Source organism: Protopterus annectens, chromosome 2.part2 (assembly GCF_019279795.1).
Source record: "Protopterus annectens isolate FY-2018-M chromosome 2.part2, PAN1.0, whole genome shotgun sequence".
Taxonomy (NCBI): domain Eukaryota; kingdom Metazoa; phylum Chordata; order Ceratodontiformes; family Protopteridae; genus Protopterus; species Protopterus annectens.
The window spans coordinates 178,644,196-178,660,455 of NC_056730.1; the positions used below are offsets into that span (position 1 = coordinate 178,644,196).

At 41.9% G+C, this 16,260-nt stretch overlaps 1 protein-coding gene across 2 annotated transcripts in view; it reads right to left on the reverse strand.

Annotated features, from left to right (window-relative positions):
- The window catches only part of LOC122795590 (zinc finger protein 501-like), an 837,702-nt gene that overhangs the window by 288,274 nt on the left and 533,168 nt on the right, over positions 1–16,260 (reverse strand). The window lies entirely within an intron of this gene.

Genomic DNA, 16,260 nt, shown 5'->3' on the forward strand with positions numbered 1-16,260 from the left:
CATCACATTTTGGTCTGTTTTCATAAAATTGTGGCTTTCTGGCAAATTAGTGGCAAGTCATTAAAGATTGAAGTTAGAAAATAATGGCAGACATTTGAGTTTCAGATTTTATACCCTTCAGAAAATTTGTACTAATGCAAGATCTACCTGTTCTATTTAAGTTAATAAGAGCAATATTTAAAAATTGGCCTTATTTTTGGGCCTGTGTCCCACTTCTATGTATGGCTTTGTCCAGATTTCTTGCTCTGAAGTTGAGAGGTAGGAGTGTCCGAGCCATCACTGTCAGCCAGAGACATTTCAAATTATGACATACTTATTGCACCCCAGCCCCCATTGTAGTGGCTCGGAATGTGTCCAAGGAAGGCAAGGAGCAGTTATGCAGTGTAAGTGTGCAGGGTATTCCCCCATCCAAGGTAGATCACAAATACGACTGTGGCTTTTCATCTGTCCTTGATTTTGCAAAATGTTCTGGTTTTCTATCAGATTTTTATACTGTTGATTTATGCTTCTTATTATTCAGGAACTGCATGCTGTCACAGTACCCTGTTCTGTTTAAGTAGCCATGGTTTAATGAACATCAGGTAAGCGTGTCGGAGATTGTAAGATGCAAGTAAGCTTTAGTAAGCTTGTCAGACATTGTAAGATGCAAGTAAGCTTTAGTAAGCATATTGTTAAAGAATTACCAGCATTGAAAGCCTTTTCATTGTTGCCATGCAGAGAATATTTACATAGCTAGATAATGTATAAGCCTTGGGTATTGAAATGCATATGACAGTATTTGTAATAAAAGGACAGGATTACAGTATTTTCAGAAGCTCATTACATTTTATTGGAGACCAGTGTCTTATAGCAGTGTCTGTGTGTTAGTACACTTGTAGTTGGGTGGCTTTAATGGTATATGGTAAATAAGCATTGCTACCTTACTTAAAAGCCAAGCCCTGCAACAACTAGCTCCACACTGAAGTCAAAACACAATAGCTCTGGTGGGTAAATGTACTCTGTAGTAATCAAAAAAAGGCAAATGTTTGAAACAACTACAGCTTATGTGCAAACACAATAGGTAGTGATGAAACAATGCTCTGCTAAAAATGCTTTAATGCTCCACATTGTTGAGCTGCAATCACTAGCTACCAGGATTTCACCCACTTCAGATCAAGCACGGTGCCGTTCAGTGCAACCTTCCCAGAACTAATTCAAGTCTGACCAGAATTATTTCGTGTGTGTATAAGAGGGAGGTAGCATACCCCCTCAGCTGTCCAGATTTTTGCCCCATATTCCTGTTAAAAATGATTGAAGTTGCTAAATAATGAGACATTTCAGTTTTAGATGTCATGTCATTTAGAAAAATGCATACTAACACAAATCCTGTTACTCTTGCAATTTTCTAAGTTTCTGATAGCCATATTTATAATCTGTCCCTATTTATTTTAGGCTTTGTCAAGATTTCTTGCACTAAGGGTGAGGCCTTGAGGGGTGTGGTATGTTTGTAAGAGAGAGAAAGTGAAATGCCCAAGTTAGAGTTAGCAGGTGGAATTTATTTTCAAGTGCATTTTCAAGGAACTGTGAGTTTTAAGGGAAGCTAAGTTCACTGCTGCTCATGCCAAGTCTATTTACAATGTGCAACTGTTTTGTTTAACAAATGGTATCTCTATTGTGGTATAAAGTTTTAAAGCTATGTTAGTAGCACCACAAGTAGAATACTTGCATCTTAATGTAAAGACTTGAGGTTCTATTCCTACAGCATATAAATTTGTATGCTGCAGTCCTCAGGATGTCCTCCTTTGCATGAGATGCCTAATAACTATGAACCTGTGTCAGCTTGTCATCCATTTTCTATTGCAATACACCAGCTTACCATTTTTTTAATTTAACATAGGCAATTTATTCTTTGACGGCAGCAGGCACTGAATTTGTAGATGAAACACTGAAATATACAGTTTTCTAGCAACAACATCTTCATTAGTTTCAGATATCTTTAATGTGGAATTATTCAGATTACTTTTACTTCGGCAGCAACACTCAAACAAGTGTTGCTGTATAATACAAGGGATATAATTCAATTATATATTATAATTAATACAATCAGGTAAATCAAATAATTTTTGCATGGCCCTAACGGTTTGCAAGGAGCCTATTCCTTGAAAACAGTTCAAAGGTAAATAACCTGCCACTGGCCAGATGCATTTTCTTTGAATGTGGGTTTCAATGCTGTTTCATTGAATGTGAGTTTCAAAAGTAGAGAAGCTTTAATGCCAAGTCTGTTTTCATTGTAAGACTATTGCTTTGTTTAGGTTTAGTAAATGTCTCAGTGTTTGGGCTATAATGTCTGAAATAAAAGTTGTAAATTAAATCCAACTGCCTGTAATCATTGTAGAACTAAAGCATAAAACAGTATGCACACAGATTTGAACAGTGTCTACAGTAAATGGGGAGAAATAGCCAAGTAATGGGACACTGGAATGGTTGTGTGGGCGGGGCTTGGGGTGGGTTGGCTTGGGCGGGGCTGTGTTGGCAGGGGGCGGGGTGAGCTATGTGGGTGGGGCTCTGGGTTTGCACCCCCCTGCAAAAAATCCTGCGGGCTCCCTTGGAGGTATGTCTCAGATCCTGTTCTAATGGAAATGCTGCACATTTGTAAATCAAATGGCATAAGATGCACTCGCTCCAGGGAACTCAAACTAGTATGTGACATCAACAGGACTTGAGGAGCGCAAGAAGCCTCTAAGGCATCAAAACCACAATGTAAACTATGTTTGCTAACTTGTTCAGTAGCATGCAACACATCCTGTAATTCCTTGTCCTCAGCACATGCAGGAAAGGCAGAAATCCTTTGTTTTAAAACAGATAAAAGAAACTGTTGATACTTAAACATGTGAAACTGGCAATTTAAGGCTCTAATAGAAAGGGTAGCTGAAGTATAAACCTTTTTGCCCCACCTGTCCAAGGCACGAGAATCCTTTTCAGAGGGGATAGGATTCTTAGAGGAGGCGGCCTTAGCAGCCTTGGAACCCTGCAAAATAGTTTCAGGATCAGCAGAAGGGTTCTTGAATAAAAATTGATGAGAATCAGGGACCCTGTAAAATCCATCAGGCTTAGAAGGAGCAGGCGGCATGGAATCAGGATTTAAGTTAGCTTCAGAGAAGGCATCATCCACAATGTCAAGTACAGGAGGAATAGCTAAAGGCCTGTGCTGAGGGAGAAGAAGGAATTCCCTGAGTCTCTTTTTGGAAGCAGAATAATCCTGACCTTCCCAATGACAATGCTCCCTCATCTCATGCAAGGTTTCCCCAAAAGAGAAATCTTCAGGGGGGGGGGGGCAGAGGGAACAGAATCCTCTGCATCCGAATCCTCATAAGGAGGAAAGGAGTAATCCTGATCAGAGGAAGAAACAGAAGATACGGAAGCCTGATCAGAGGAATCATAAGGGATATCCTGTCTAGGCCTTTTCTCAGGAGGAGTGAGAGCCCCTAATCATAGTTAATAAATCCTCAGCCATCCGAAGTAATTGCTTCTGAGTCTTAGGAGCTGAATCCGAAGAAGCTTGAGCAGAAAGTCTGGGTTTAACAGGAGTCTTTGACTTAGCTTTTGTCTTTGTGGAGATAGTAATGTGTGAAGGCCTGAAGACCCCCTCAGAAGCCGGTACCTGCACAGCGGTTCCGGACCCATCTGAAGGAGCGACGTCCAAAGGTCCTGCAGCAGACAAATTAGTAGGCCTAGTTAGCTCACCATGTGAGTCCGTGTCGGCCATCGGTTCTGAAGTGGCGGACGACAGGGCTGCAAAAGCGCCACTGACGCATCACCGAACCCGGCTGGCTCCGCTGCAAAGTATCCTGTTTGGACCTCGGAGGCCTGTCCTTGTCTTTGCGCTTCTTCTGTAATCCGTAGTCGGTAAAGTATCCACGACATTCTATAATTAAATCGCTCACCAAAGTAATTCAAGGCCCAATCGCACCTACGCTTCATAGTGCGAGAATTAAACCTGGCACAGAACCGACAACAAGAAACGTCGTGGTCAGGGCCTAAGCAAGGTAGACAGTAAGAGTGGAAATCTTTATGAGGTATTTATTTTCCACACGATACACAATTATTAACTTTTTCTGACATCGGAGGAGCAAGAAAAAGGTTTCCCCAATGGGGTACTTAGCTTGAGAAGAGAAGTAGAAAACTTCGGACCGACGACAATCACACCACGTTGTCTTGAAAACGCCAACCAACAACTAGCGAACTGCTTTGCACCGCATGGCAAGAAAGACTGGAGAAGATGGCGTCGGCTGTCGGCTTTATACCCATGCGCTCTGACGTCAGGGTTCTAGCTGAAACAGCTGACGCCGGACCCAGACTTTGATATTCTGGCCGACCTCGGGCTGCCTGCCGGCAGGAGTACACTACAGTTATGACTGCAACAGTGAAACACGAAGAACATCTAGGTCTTCAAAATTTCTGAGAACATGACCAGAGAGGAGAAGCATAACGTTTTAATAACATGACTGAAGTATAGCAGACCAGAGTCTAGGCCTACTGTGGCTTGCCTCTTATCTCTAAGTATAAATGGGACAGTTGCACTGGCCTCACACTAACCTGAAATTGGAAACTGACACCTGGTGCCATCATTTCATTGATCAGTTTACATGTTTTAGTACCAGAAGCATTATGAATATAAAGAAGCATCAGAAATTGTAAAGAAATGCATTCGCTGCTGGATAAACAAGCATGGTCCACCTCATAATTTATTCAGTAACAATGTTGTGGAATTCAAGAATTACTTAGAGATATGACAGACAACTTCAACTCTGAAAATAATACAGTCCTTGAAGCAATGGGCTCCTAGGAAAACAACTGAAAACTAAGAGAAATACAGTTAACAGTAAAAGCTAGTAGTAAATGTAACTGGGAAGAGGCATTAGACTGGTGTTTGATGGTAAAAAATACTGTGCACAATGTCCATGAATGTCAGTGGCTATAGTACAAACCGGGGCTGTCTACAGTCAAAACCTAAATCCCATTTCTGTTCTTATTCCTAAGTTGCCTGCTCTAGAACGGACCCCAAGGAGCATGGCAGTGGGAGATCATACGTCTGCACTCCTATTTCAAAAGACAGCATTTGCTGAAGTATAATACTGAGATAGAATTCAGAAAGCACAACAGAAACAACTCAATACCACAACTAAAAGGCATGAAAGGGAGACAATGTATAGTACAAAAGGGCTGACTGAAAAACAGAAAGGAGCTGGAACAAACATTAGCCAGGATGGAGCTGTGGTATTTGGGTAATAGCGCATTACTGCATGCTATGTACAGCAATGTAAATTGGAAATAGAGGACCAGTATGTCAACAAAATGGACAGTGACAAAGTAAGAGACTTACTGAAAATATGTTAAAGAGCTTAGAAAATGAAGATAAGATGGAGAATTCCAAAGTGAGTAAAGAGTTTAGTATTAATGGACTGAAGCAGTCACAGGTGTCACAATCAGGTAACAGCCTCATTAAAAAATAAAAAAAAAAAAAAAAATAAATAAATATATATATATATATATATATATATATATATATATATATATATATAATCTGATGAGTGAGAAAAAAGGTACAACACACAGCTGAAATCTTATGGCAGGTTGATAAAGCTATAGGAGGATCAAGAACTTGTATTATTTTTTATATCAAGCTGATAGCCTGAGGCAAAAAAGGGGCTTGCTGATATATCATGTGTTGGAAGATATTCATGGTGAATCAGGACCTGACTGGATACAGTCGGATGGGGATCCTATGCTTTGTTGTATTCTGCTTTGCTGCATACCAAAAATATCAAAGTAGGAAAATTGTCCTTTCTTGACATCAGCATTTTAATACATTAGCACTGGCTCTTTTGCAGATTACACTTGATTGAGGGTCAGTGGATACGGAGAAGGTATATTTTACAAACAAAATAAAACAATGCGTGGTCCCAGGTAAGCTAGGTAAAAACTTTAATAAAACAAAAACAACTGGTGAGCGCTTTCAAGGTACAAGCCCTCTTCATCAGAATATACAATACAAAATGTTCACATTTAAAATAAATCACATCCAATCAGGAAACAGCTAGCACATTCAATTGTTTAAAACACTAACTAAATTCACTCTAGTGTTTAGAGGGATGGGTATACAGAAATGGTTTCAAAGATATACTTATGCCCTTCCTTATCAAGAACCACCTCCTCACCCCTACTCAAATGGCTTCTGCCCTGGCCATAATACAATAACTGCTCTCCTCTCATTTTAGACATAGCAAACCATGCTCGTGACTCTGGAGAAATTGTATCCACTGTCCTTCTAGATCTTTCCAAGGCATTCAACACCTTCTCTCACTCCCACCTTCTAACTCACCTCTCTAACCTCAATCTCTCTCAATACTCCCTTACCTGGTTTAAGAGTTATCTTTCTGACAGATCCCAGGCCGTGAAATGGCAAACAGGTGCCTCAACCTTCCTTCCTACCCCAACCGGGGTTCCCCAGGGTTCAATACTTGGTCCAATGCTCTTCAATGTATTTATCAATGATTTCCATGCTGCCATTCCCAACACTAAAATAGTGCAGTACGCAGATGACTCTACTTTAATCTGCTCTGCTCCTAATCTTCCTGCTCTCCAAGCACTTACCCAATCTTTCTTTACAACTACTGAGAACTGGATGCTTCAAAACCACCTCTCCCTTAATGCAAATAAATCCAAAATTCTACTTCTCTCTCCCTCAAAAACACTTCCCCTTGACAAACAATCTTTCAATATTATCAGTCATGCCAACTCCTCTATAGAAGTTGTCCCCTTCGCTAAACTTCTCGGTGTTACTACTGATGAACACCTGAAATTCGATACTCATGTCCAATTAACTATTAAAAAAACCATCAAAAACTTCGTATACTATACAGAAACTCTTCCTTCCTCTCTCCCTCTACAAGGAAAACTCTTGACACTGCTTACTTACTACCATCACTATTATATGGTGCCCCTCTACTAACCAACCTTGCTTCTTCCATCTCTTCAAAACTAGAAATCTGTTACAACAAAATCTCCAAATTCGCTACTAAATCTAAACACTCCTCCCACCATTGCACCTCTCTACACATGCTAAAATGGCTAGAGCTTCCCAACTACCTCCAACTCGCTACAGCCCACGAATTAATCTTTAAACCTACTGCATGCCCTGCTCTAACAAATATCCTAACATCTTATACTCCTCACAGACCCCTAAGATCTGCCCAACAAAATCAACTTTCTATTTACAAACCAAAATGTCCCACTGGCCAGTCACTGCTATCCTACTTCTTAGCAAAAAAATGGAACTCTTCCCCCCTCGCTAAGAATCTCTAAAAACTTTGAACACTTCAAATCCCAGCTCCATTCCCATCTCTTCCATAACTGGAAATGTAATTGCTCTCTACCCCCGTAATCCTACTACACTCACTCCTACTTGTACTTCATTAAGTACTTCTACTCCATGCTGTTCTTTCCCAACAGCTTCCCCTCGCCAATTCTAACATAAGTTCTGCACCTTTAATGTACATAATGAAATACTATGTATAACCTTCTTTTCTCTACTCTCCCTTTATACTTCTTCCTTCTAAATCTATAGAAAATTGACTAACAAATGACACTATCTTAATGTGTCCAATACTTTTCTACTAAACATTAGCCTCTTTCTCCTCTGTATACCTCCCTATCTCTTATCACACCTGAATCATTTTCCAATAAACAATTGTCTCTTTCTCTACTACTCAGCTGCCTCTATCTCCTTTCTCCACATTTTGTGTATATATGCCTGTTACTTTTTTTACTTTCCAATGGCTATCCCACTTACTATGTATGTATATCATGAACTATCCTCCAGTTTTCTATCTTTTTCTTAATGCACTGTATTTCTTAATGCACTGTATTTTTGCTATATCTCATTGTATCTTTTTACATTTGTTTAAAATATTATATAATGCTATGACTTATTTTTAATTTTTTTATTCTATTTTTGTAATTTCGGAGCTTTTCTCCCCGGGCCTCCACTGAAAAAGGGCTCCTTGAGCCCAGTGGACCACCCCGGTTATCAAACTGGAAATAAATACATGTAGCCTCATTAATACGAAGTGCTCTATCAGCCTGAAAATACAGAAATACACAACATTGTGCATTGTGTAGTTGTCTGATGAAAAGGGCTTGTACCTTGAAAGCACTTACCAGTTGTTTTTGTTTCATTAAAGTTATTACCTAGCCTACCTGGCACCGAGCATTGTTTTACTTTGTTTATTCCTGCTTGTACTACTGCAAAGTCCCATTGTCTAGTTGCATTTTTACATTTATATCTAAGGTATATTTTATGTTTTTTTTCTACTTTTTTCTCTTCTCAGACTTTGTGCAACTTCAGAATTGGTATATAATATATATATATATATATATATATATATATATATATATATATATATATATATATATATATATGAAAGATTTGGGGGTCTGGAGTCTTGCCCCCAAGGGAGGGGGGGGGGCCTTACCCCTGCCAAACAAAAAGTTCTTGTGTAATTTTGTGATATTGTGAATATTACTATTTTAAGCTTGTGACCTCCCAAGATTTAGACCTTTTTATTTTGATTAATTGCACATTGAGTAAACACACCAATTCTCAGTGGATCCCATGCTAAATCCCATAAGAAACATTATGTTCTTCTGGCTAAGAACATATTATCTGAGATATCAGAACAGGCTGATATGCATAGCAGAAAAAATAATTATGATTTTGAAGAAGTTCATAATCTTGGCCACAAAATGCATCTCCATTAGGTGGGTGTGCACCCTCAAAAGAAACTACAAAAAGAAAAGACAAAGCAGGGCTTATGGCTATTGGGTTTAAAGAACTTTACATAAAAGAGCTTTCAAGAGACTCACTAATATGTGCATCCATTTTTTTCGTTTTCTTGGCCATAAGAAGTCAGTGTAGTGGAAGGTTCATTGCACTGAAATTACGTCTGCATTTTTTAAAGTACTGAACTGTCTTCTGATAGTTATGTCTGCCACTCTCTTGTGAGTTAGGATGTGTGGGATTGGAAACTCAAGCACTTTGTGTATGGTCTTTCAAATGTACCTCTTTACTGGCAGGAGCGGCCTTAGGTCAACTGGTGCCCTAGGCAAAAGGGTTCCACGGCGCCCCACACAACACCATCAGGTGCCCCCATCCTGGTCTCCCTACACCAGATAAATACTGGAAAAGCACCCCTGCTACAGCGGCGCCCTAGGCGGCCGCCTAGTTGGCCTACACCCAAGGCTGGCTATGTTTGCTGGTATAACAAAGCTAAAGACACCATTATTAAGTAAGGACTAACAGCATCATAGGTTGACCCTACTGTGTTCAACTGGCTAGAGGGGGATGATAACATAATCACTGTAGTAATTGTCTGCCATGTGGACAATTCTGTATGACTGAACTTTACTTTGCCACCTCAGTTACTCCCTACCTAAAATCAACCGTTCAGGTTGTCCATTAAGCGCAAGTCCACAATTGTTATGCACACTTGACTTGGCTGATACTGATAGAATGGTGTTTGCACAAGGCAACTGCAGAAAAAAAAAATCTATTGACATGTTACCATTATGGATAGTGTAGTGGTATCTTTTTGGAAGATCCATTAAAATTTCAACTCCTGGTGAAGGAAGACTTCCTGAAACTATACGTGCTCAGTGAGGCTACACATGGAAACCTGACCGATGGAGGCACTCATTGCAGACAGCGGATTATTTTGGTGGGAGAAAGTACAGTTTTGTACCTACCATAAATGTAGATGTCCGATAGGTATGCATCTGCAGTCATAACATATGGGTTGTCCTGCCTCAGGCAGCCCTTCGGTCGGCCAGATTCCAAAGTCTGGGTCTGGCCTCGGCTGATGTCGCACTTTCCCCGACGTCAGAGCGTCTGGGGTATAAAAGCATCAGCCAATGCCATCTTCCTCAGTTTTTCTTGTCCCAGATGCCAGGTGCCCTCTAGGAAGGCTAAATTTGGATAAAATGCCAAAAAATTTCCAAACATAAAGCAAAGATATATACATATATATGTATCTATATACAAACAAATACACCATAACAGATTCCCCCAGCTAGCTAATGAAGGGGTAAACACCCTAGGAATACCACAGAGGGGAAGGAGGGAGGGTAAACCTGACTGCAGATGCATACCTATCGGACATCTACATTTATGGTAGGTACAAAACTGTACTATGTCCTTCAAGGATGCATCTGCAGTCATAACATATGGGTAGAATACCATAGCCAATCTGGGGGTGGAGGTACTAAGAAAATGATGGTGTAGTTAAGAGACCCTGCAGGACTGCTGTTGCAAAACCTGCTCTGGATCTGGAGTATAAGGGTAAATTGTAATGCTTGGCAAAAGTATGCACGGAGCTCCATGTAGCAGCTTCTAAAATGTCCTTGGTAGCCACCCCTCTTAGGAAGGCTGTAGTGGTGGCTGTGGCTCTCGTGGAATGAGGCCTAATATTCACAGGAACAGTCTTTCCATGAAGGGAGTAGCAAAAGCGAATGCAATTTCCTATCCATTTTGAGATTGTCTGTTTGGAAATTGCTTTTCCTTGTGTCCCAGCAGCATATGCTACAAACAGTTGGTCAGTCTTTCTGTAACTTTTAGTTCTGTCCAAGTAGTAGCGCAACTGTCTGTGGATATCCAGAGTATGTAGAAGTTTCTCCCCTTTATTTTGTGGATTTGGGAAGAATGTAGGCAAATGAATTGCTTGGTTCAAGGATACTCTAGATACCACCTTTGGCATAAAAGTTGGATTGGTTCTTAATGAAACTCTGTCCTGATGAAAAATAAGAAATGGCTGTACTGCCATTAAAGCTTGTAACTCAGATACTCTTCTTGTTGAAGTTATGGCCAGGAGGAATGCAGTTTTCCAGGATAGAAACTGTGGATCTGCCGATGCTGCTGGTTCAAATGGAGGAAGTGTTAGTTTTTCCAGCACAAAGTTGAGGTCCCAAGTAGGTAAAGGTGGTCTCCTTGGAGGACTGATGTTTTTGATTCCTCTGAGAAATTGTCTTAAGAGAGGATGCGAGTAGACAGGAGGATTCACATTGTATTCTGCTGAAATTGCTGAGGCATGTATTTTAATGGAAGAATAAGACAGGCCATTGTGGAACAATTCTGCTAAGTATTCCAGTATATGTGACATGTTCATCACTGTCACATCAAGGCCTTTTGTTGTGTTCCAAATGAGAAATCTTTTCCATTTTGCTGAGTATGCCTTCCTTGTGGAAGGGTGGCGAGCTTCCATAATAATGTCCTTTACCCTCTGGGATAAGTTGTCCTGGGAAGCGGTCATGGTATTCTCCAGGCAGTCAGCTGTAAGGTCTTTAGGTTGGGATGCAGGATCTTGTAATTGTTCTGCGTCAGAAGAAGAGGCCATAATGGGATAGGCCACAGCTTTGTCTGTGATAAGCTCTTCAACAGTGGGTACCAATGCTGCCTTGGCCAGGCTGGAGCTATCAGGATCACTTTTGTCTGTTCTGCTCTGATCTTCAGTAAAACCTTGGACATTAATGGGATTGGTGGGAAAGCATAGACTTTTCGGGCTTTCCAGCTGAAAGAGAGAGAGAGTCCACCTTCCATGCTTGTGGATGGTATGTCCTGGTGCAAAAAATTTTCAGTTGATTGTGGGGTGAAGCGAACAGATCTATCTCGGGCCTTCCCCATGTCTGTGTTATGAGTAAGAAGATGTCTGGGTGCAGCATCCATTCGTGTGCATCCATGGTAGTTCTGCTTAAGCTGTCTGCCAGTGTATTGTCTTTCCCTGGCACAAACTGGGCCTGTAGTTGTATATTGTGTTTCAAACAAAGATCCCATAGATTCATAGCCAGTCTGCATAGAGGGTAGGAATGAGTGCCTCCTTGCTTATTTATGTACCACATAACTGAGGTGTTGTCTGTCCTTATTAGCAGGTGACCTTGCTGAAGGAAAGGTTTGAAAGCCTCGATTGTATGTATCACTGCCAGCATTTCCTTTTGGTTTATGTGCATTTGCAGTTGCCTTTGAGACCATAGTCCTTGGATACATTTGTCCTCCATGTGTGCTCCCCAACCTCGGTCTGAAGCGTCCGTGGTGATGGTTTGGTTTGCTTTTGGTTTGATGAAAGGCAACCCTCTGTTGGTCTGGCAGGCTTGAGCCCACCACAGAAATTCCTTTTGAAGGCAAGGTATGATTGGAATCAGAGTTTCTAAGCTGTGACTGTGTTGAGTCCATACACTCCTTAGGTACCATTGCAATCTTCTCATATGCAGCCTGGCTTGTGGAATTAGTATTATGCAGGATGCCATGAAACCCAGGGCCTGCAGGATTTTTCTTGCAGTTAGCTGAGTTTGTCTTGATAGATTCTTGAAGTAATCTGGAAGTTGTTTCTGCTTTTCTTCTGTGAGAAAGGCCATTTGGGTGGTTGTATCTAGATCTGCACCCAAGAAGGTTATCCTTTGGGATTGTACAAGTCTTGATTTTTGGATGCTGACTGTGCATCCCAAGGCCTGTAATAGCTTGATGGCATAGTCCAAGTCCTTTAACAAATTTGTCTTGCTGTCCGCTTGTATCAGGCAGTCGTCCAGATATGGGTAGATTTGAATCCCCTGAAGTCTGCAGTGTGCAATTACTGATGCCAGGCATTTCGTGAATACTCTGGGCGCAGTAGATAAGCCAAAGGGCAATGCTGAGAATTGATAATGCTCTGATCCTGCAAGAAATCTGAGGTGTCTTCTGCAACTTTGTCGAATGGGGACATGCAGGTATGCCTCCTTGAGATCTAGAGTCACCAGCCAAGACTCCTTGCCCAGCATGGGAAGAAGCTTTTGTAGGGTCAGCATCTTGAATTTCGGCACAATGAGGTAAGTGTTCAATGCGGACAGATCTAGAATAGGCCTCCATTGATTTTCTTTCCTTGGAACAAGGAATAGCCTTGAATAAAAACCTTGGCCTTGTTCTGAGAGAGGCACCTTCTCTATGGCTTTCATTTGTAGTAATTTGGTGATTTGCTTCAAAGCCTCCGCCCTCTGATTTGGTGGCAGGCCTGGCATTCCTTTTCTTTTTGGCAATGTGTGGAAATGGAACCTGTAGCCTTTGTCTATTATTTGCAGTATCCATGAGTCCCTTGTAATGTAATGCCAATTTTCTGAAAATAAAGAAAGCTTTCCGCCCAATGGTGCTTCTAATTGAGCCCTGGTTGGCGGAGTCAAAAATAAGTCATTGTGCTTGTCCTGGTGTTGCAGATGTTGTTGCTGTTCCTGCACTACCTCTCTGGTTTGGTGGCTGCCACTGACGGCCTCTGTAGTGGCCTCTAGCTTGCCCTCTACCTCTGGTACGCCTGTTCCTGCCTCTCTGTGATCTTTCTGAGTCCGGAAAGGACCAATTCTTAGTAGGCCAATTTCTGCTGAATCTCGGTGGTTGTACCTGCAGAAAGTCCTTGACTGTTTGCACAGATTTTGCCTTTTCTTCAAACTTCTTTAAGACCTCCTGGGCCGTGGAACCAAATAATTTTTGTTTTTCCATTGGAGCATCCAGGAGCTTAGCTTTAACATGGTCCGTTAGAGCTTGTTCCTTCAACCAGGCATGCCTTCGTATAACTGTACCTGTCATTGCTGACCTACATGAAGCTTCCAGTGCATCATAACCACATTGCAAAAAATGGTTGCTAACCTGCTGTGAGTTATGTACCAGATCCTGAAGTGATTTACGGTCAAGGGGCTCAGAGGAGGAAAGTTTCTTATACAATTCATCTAACAAATACTCTTGGTACTGAATCATATGGAATTGACAATTTAATGCCCTCTAAGAAAGAGTTGCAGAAGTATAGACTTTCTTTCCCCATCGCTCTAAAGCTCTAGATTCCCTTTCAGAAGGTAAAGGATTTTTAGCAGTGGCAGCTGCCACCCCTTTTGGGCCCTGAGAAATGGTTTCTGGGTCTGCAGTGTGGGCCTTGTACAGGTGAAAATGAGAATCCGGGACCCTGTAGTACCTATCAGGTTTGGCAGGAGCTGGAGGGAGAGAATCAGGGGCTGTACTAGCATCAGAGTACACATCATCAATAACATTCAAAACAGGAGGAATAGCCAAAGGCCTATGCTGAGGTAAATGCAAAAAGGTCCTTAATCTTTTTCTGGAGTCAGAAAATTCCTGGCCCTGCCATTGGAAATGTTCTCTCATAGAATGCAGTGTCTCACCAAAAGAAAACTCTTCAGGAGGGGAGGCCGAAGGAATAGATTATTCAGCATCAGAATCCTCGTAGGCTGAATAAGCCTCCTGCTGGTGCTCTGACAACACAGATTCATCCGTAGACTCATCTGAAGAGTGGGGGTCAGAGGACTCAACCCTGGGCCTTTTTTCTGGAGGTGGGAGAGAGCCCCTGTCCGGGTGAGGTTGAGAACCTCTAATTAAGGAGATAAGATCCTCTGCTAGGCTGAGAATTTGAGTGCTGGTAGAAGGCCCCTGAGAGGTAGATCTGGGAGGCAAAGCTTTGGCAAGTTTGGCAGCTTTAGCCCTAGAGAAGGCCTTAATGGACATGGATGCAGGGGGTCTGGCTGCACCACGTGCAGGGGTGGACTTATCTAAAGGGATGGTGTCGGACATGTCCTGGACACCGGTTTCCGAAGGTAGTTCAATAACCGACTCGGCCGGAGCCTCCGAGGCCGGGGTAGTCGGTTGTAAGGTTTCGGCAACAGGAAGCACCGAGGACTCCGTTTCAGCCGAAACCGAGACACTCGCGGTAGGCCTGACCGAGGTTTCAGCCGAAACCGCGGGCTGCGAGGGTCGGTCCTTGTCCTTCCGTTTTAACTACATGTGAAGTCGGAGTCTCAGACGGCATTTTATATGCAAAACTAGCCCCAAAATATTCCTCTGCAAACTCCGACCGACGCCTAAGCGTTCGTCGGTTGAAGGAAGCACAGGCAGAGCAGGCCGAGACGTCGTGGTCCGGGCCTAAGCAAGGGAGGCAGTAAGAATGGAAATCCTTATGAGGTATTTGTTTCCCACAAGTTAAACAATTATTTACTTTATCTGACATCGGCTGAGGCAAGAAAGAGTCCCCAACGGGGTACTTAGCTTTTTCGAAGTCTTCGGTAGCTGAATCAAAGGAGCTGGCCGACCGGCACTTGCGAACTGCTTCTGCTTCGGGCACCGCGCAGCAAGAAAGACTGAGGAAGATGGCGTCGGCTGATGATTTTATACCCCAGACGCTCTGACGTCGGGGAAAGTGCGACATCAGCCGAGGCCAGACCCAGACTTTGGAATCCGGCCGACCGAAGGGCTGCCTGAGGCAGGACAACCCATATGTTATGACTGCAGATGCATCCTTGAAGGACATTAAGGAAAATTCTCATTCCCTTTACTGGTAGTCAGAAAGAATTAGAAGAGTAAAAAAGTATTGTCATGTCAGATAGAGTGCTAACCATACTCTGTTTTGAGCTTACAACTGGTGACCCAGCATGTGACATCCTTCAGATTATGTGCGTCATAGACTTTGGTTGAGACCATTACTTTTATAAAAAAATCACAAAAAAAACTTTTCCTGGAAATCAGTGGAATCATAGCTCATTCATATCCATATAATTCACAGTATCTTGTAGTCAAGTACAAAAACAGCAGCTGGCAGACGGACGTACTAAGACACTCAATGTAAGAATATGGCATACTGACTACTGAATCTCTGTGCAAAATGTTCACCAAAGATGGGCAGAAATTGTTAAAGCCTGCACTTACTTCCTTTGTATGAGACTTTAGCTGCAGTATCACTTCTGAGACTGATTGCAAAAAGTATCCCACTTGCTTTGTGACTGTTTTGTTACAGTGCTCTGGTACTGGCAATGATTATGTATCTATTGCTGCAATTTAGACTGTGGCCAGTGTGCACGGATCTCAGTTGTGTTTATGTAACCTGGACATTTAAAAGAATAATACCCTTGTATCTTGAAATCTTTAGCATATCTCTCCTTCAACATGTGTACTAAGTTGAAGATTTTTCCCCTGTACAGGGTCAGTCAAATACGTATTTCCCCCCAACGTACTTATTACAAACTGATTTCTGGCTTAATCTGTTGAATGACTTTTGATCTATGATGGTCTCAGTTAAGTGCATTTCGAACCAATTTTTTTATCTAATCTAAAATTATTTCACTCGTATAACAGAAACCTTTAATTTACAATTTTTGGTCTGAATATTTTGGACAGCCCATATGACACCCTGTGCTAAGAATGCGAGAATATAG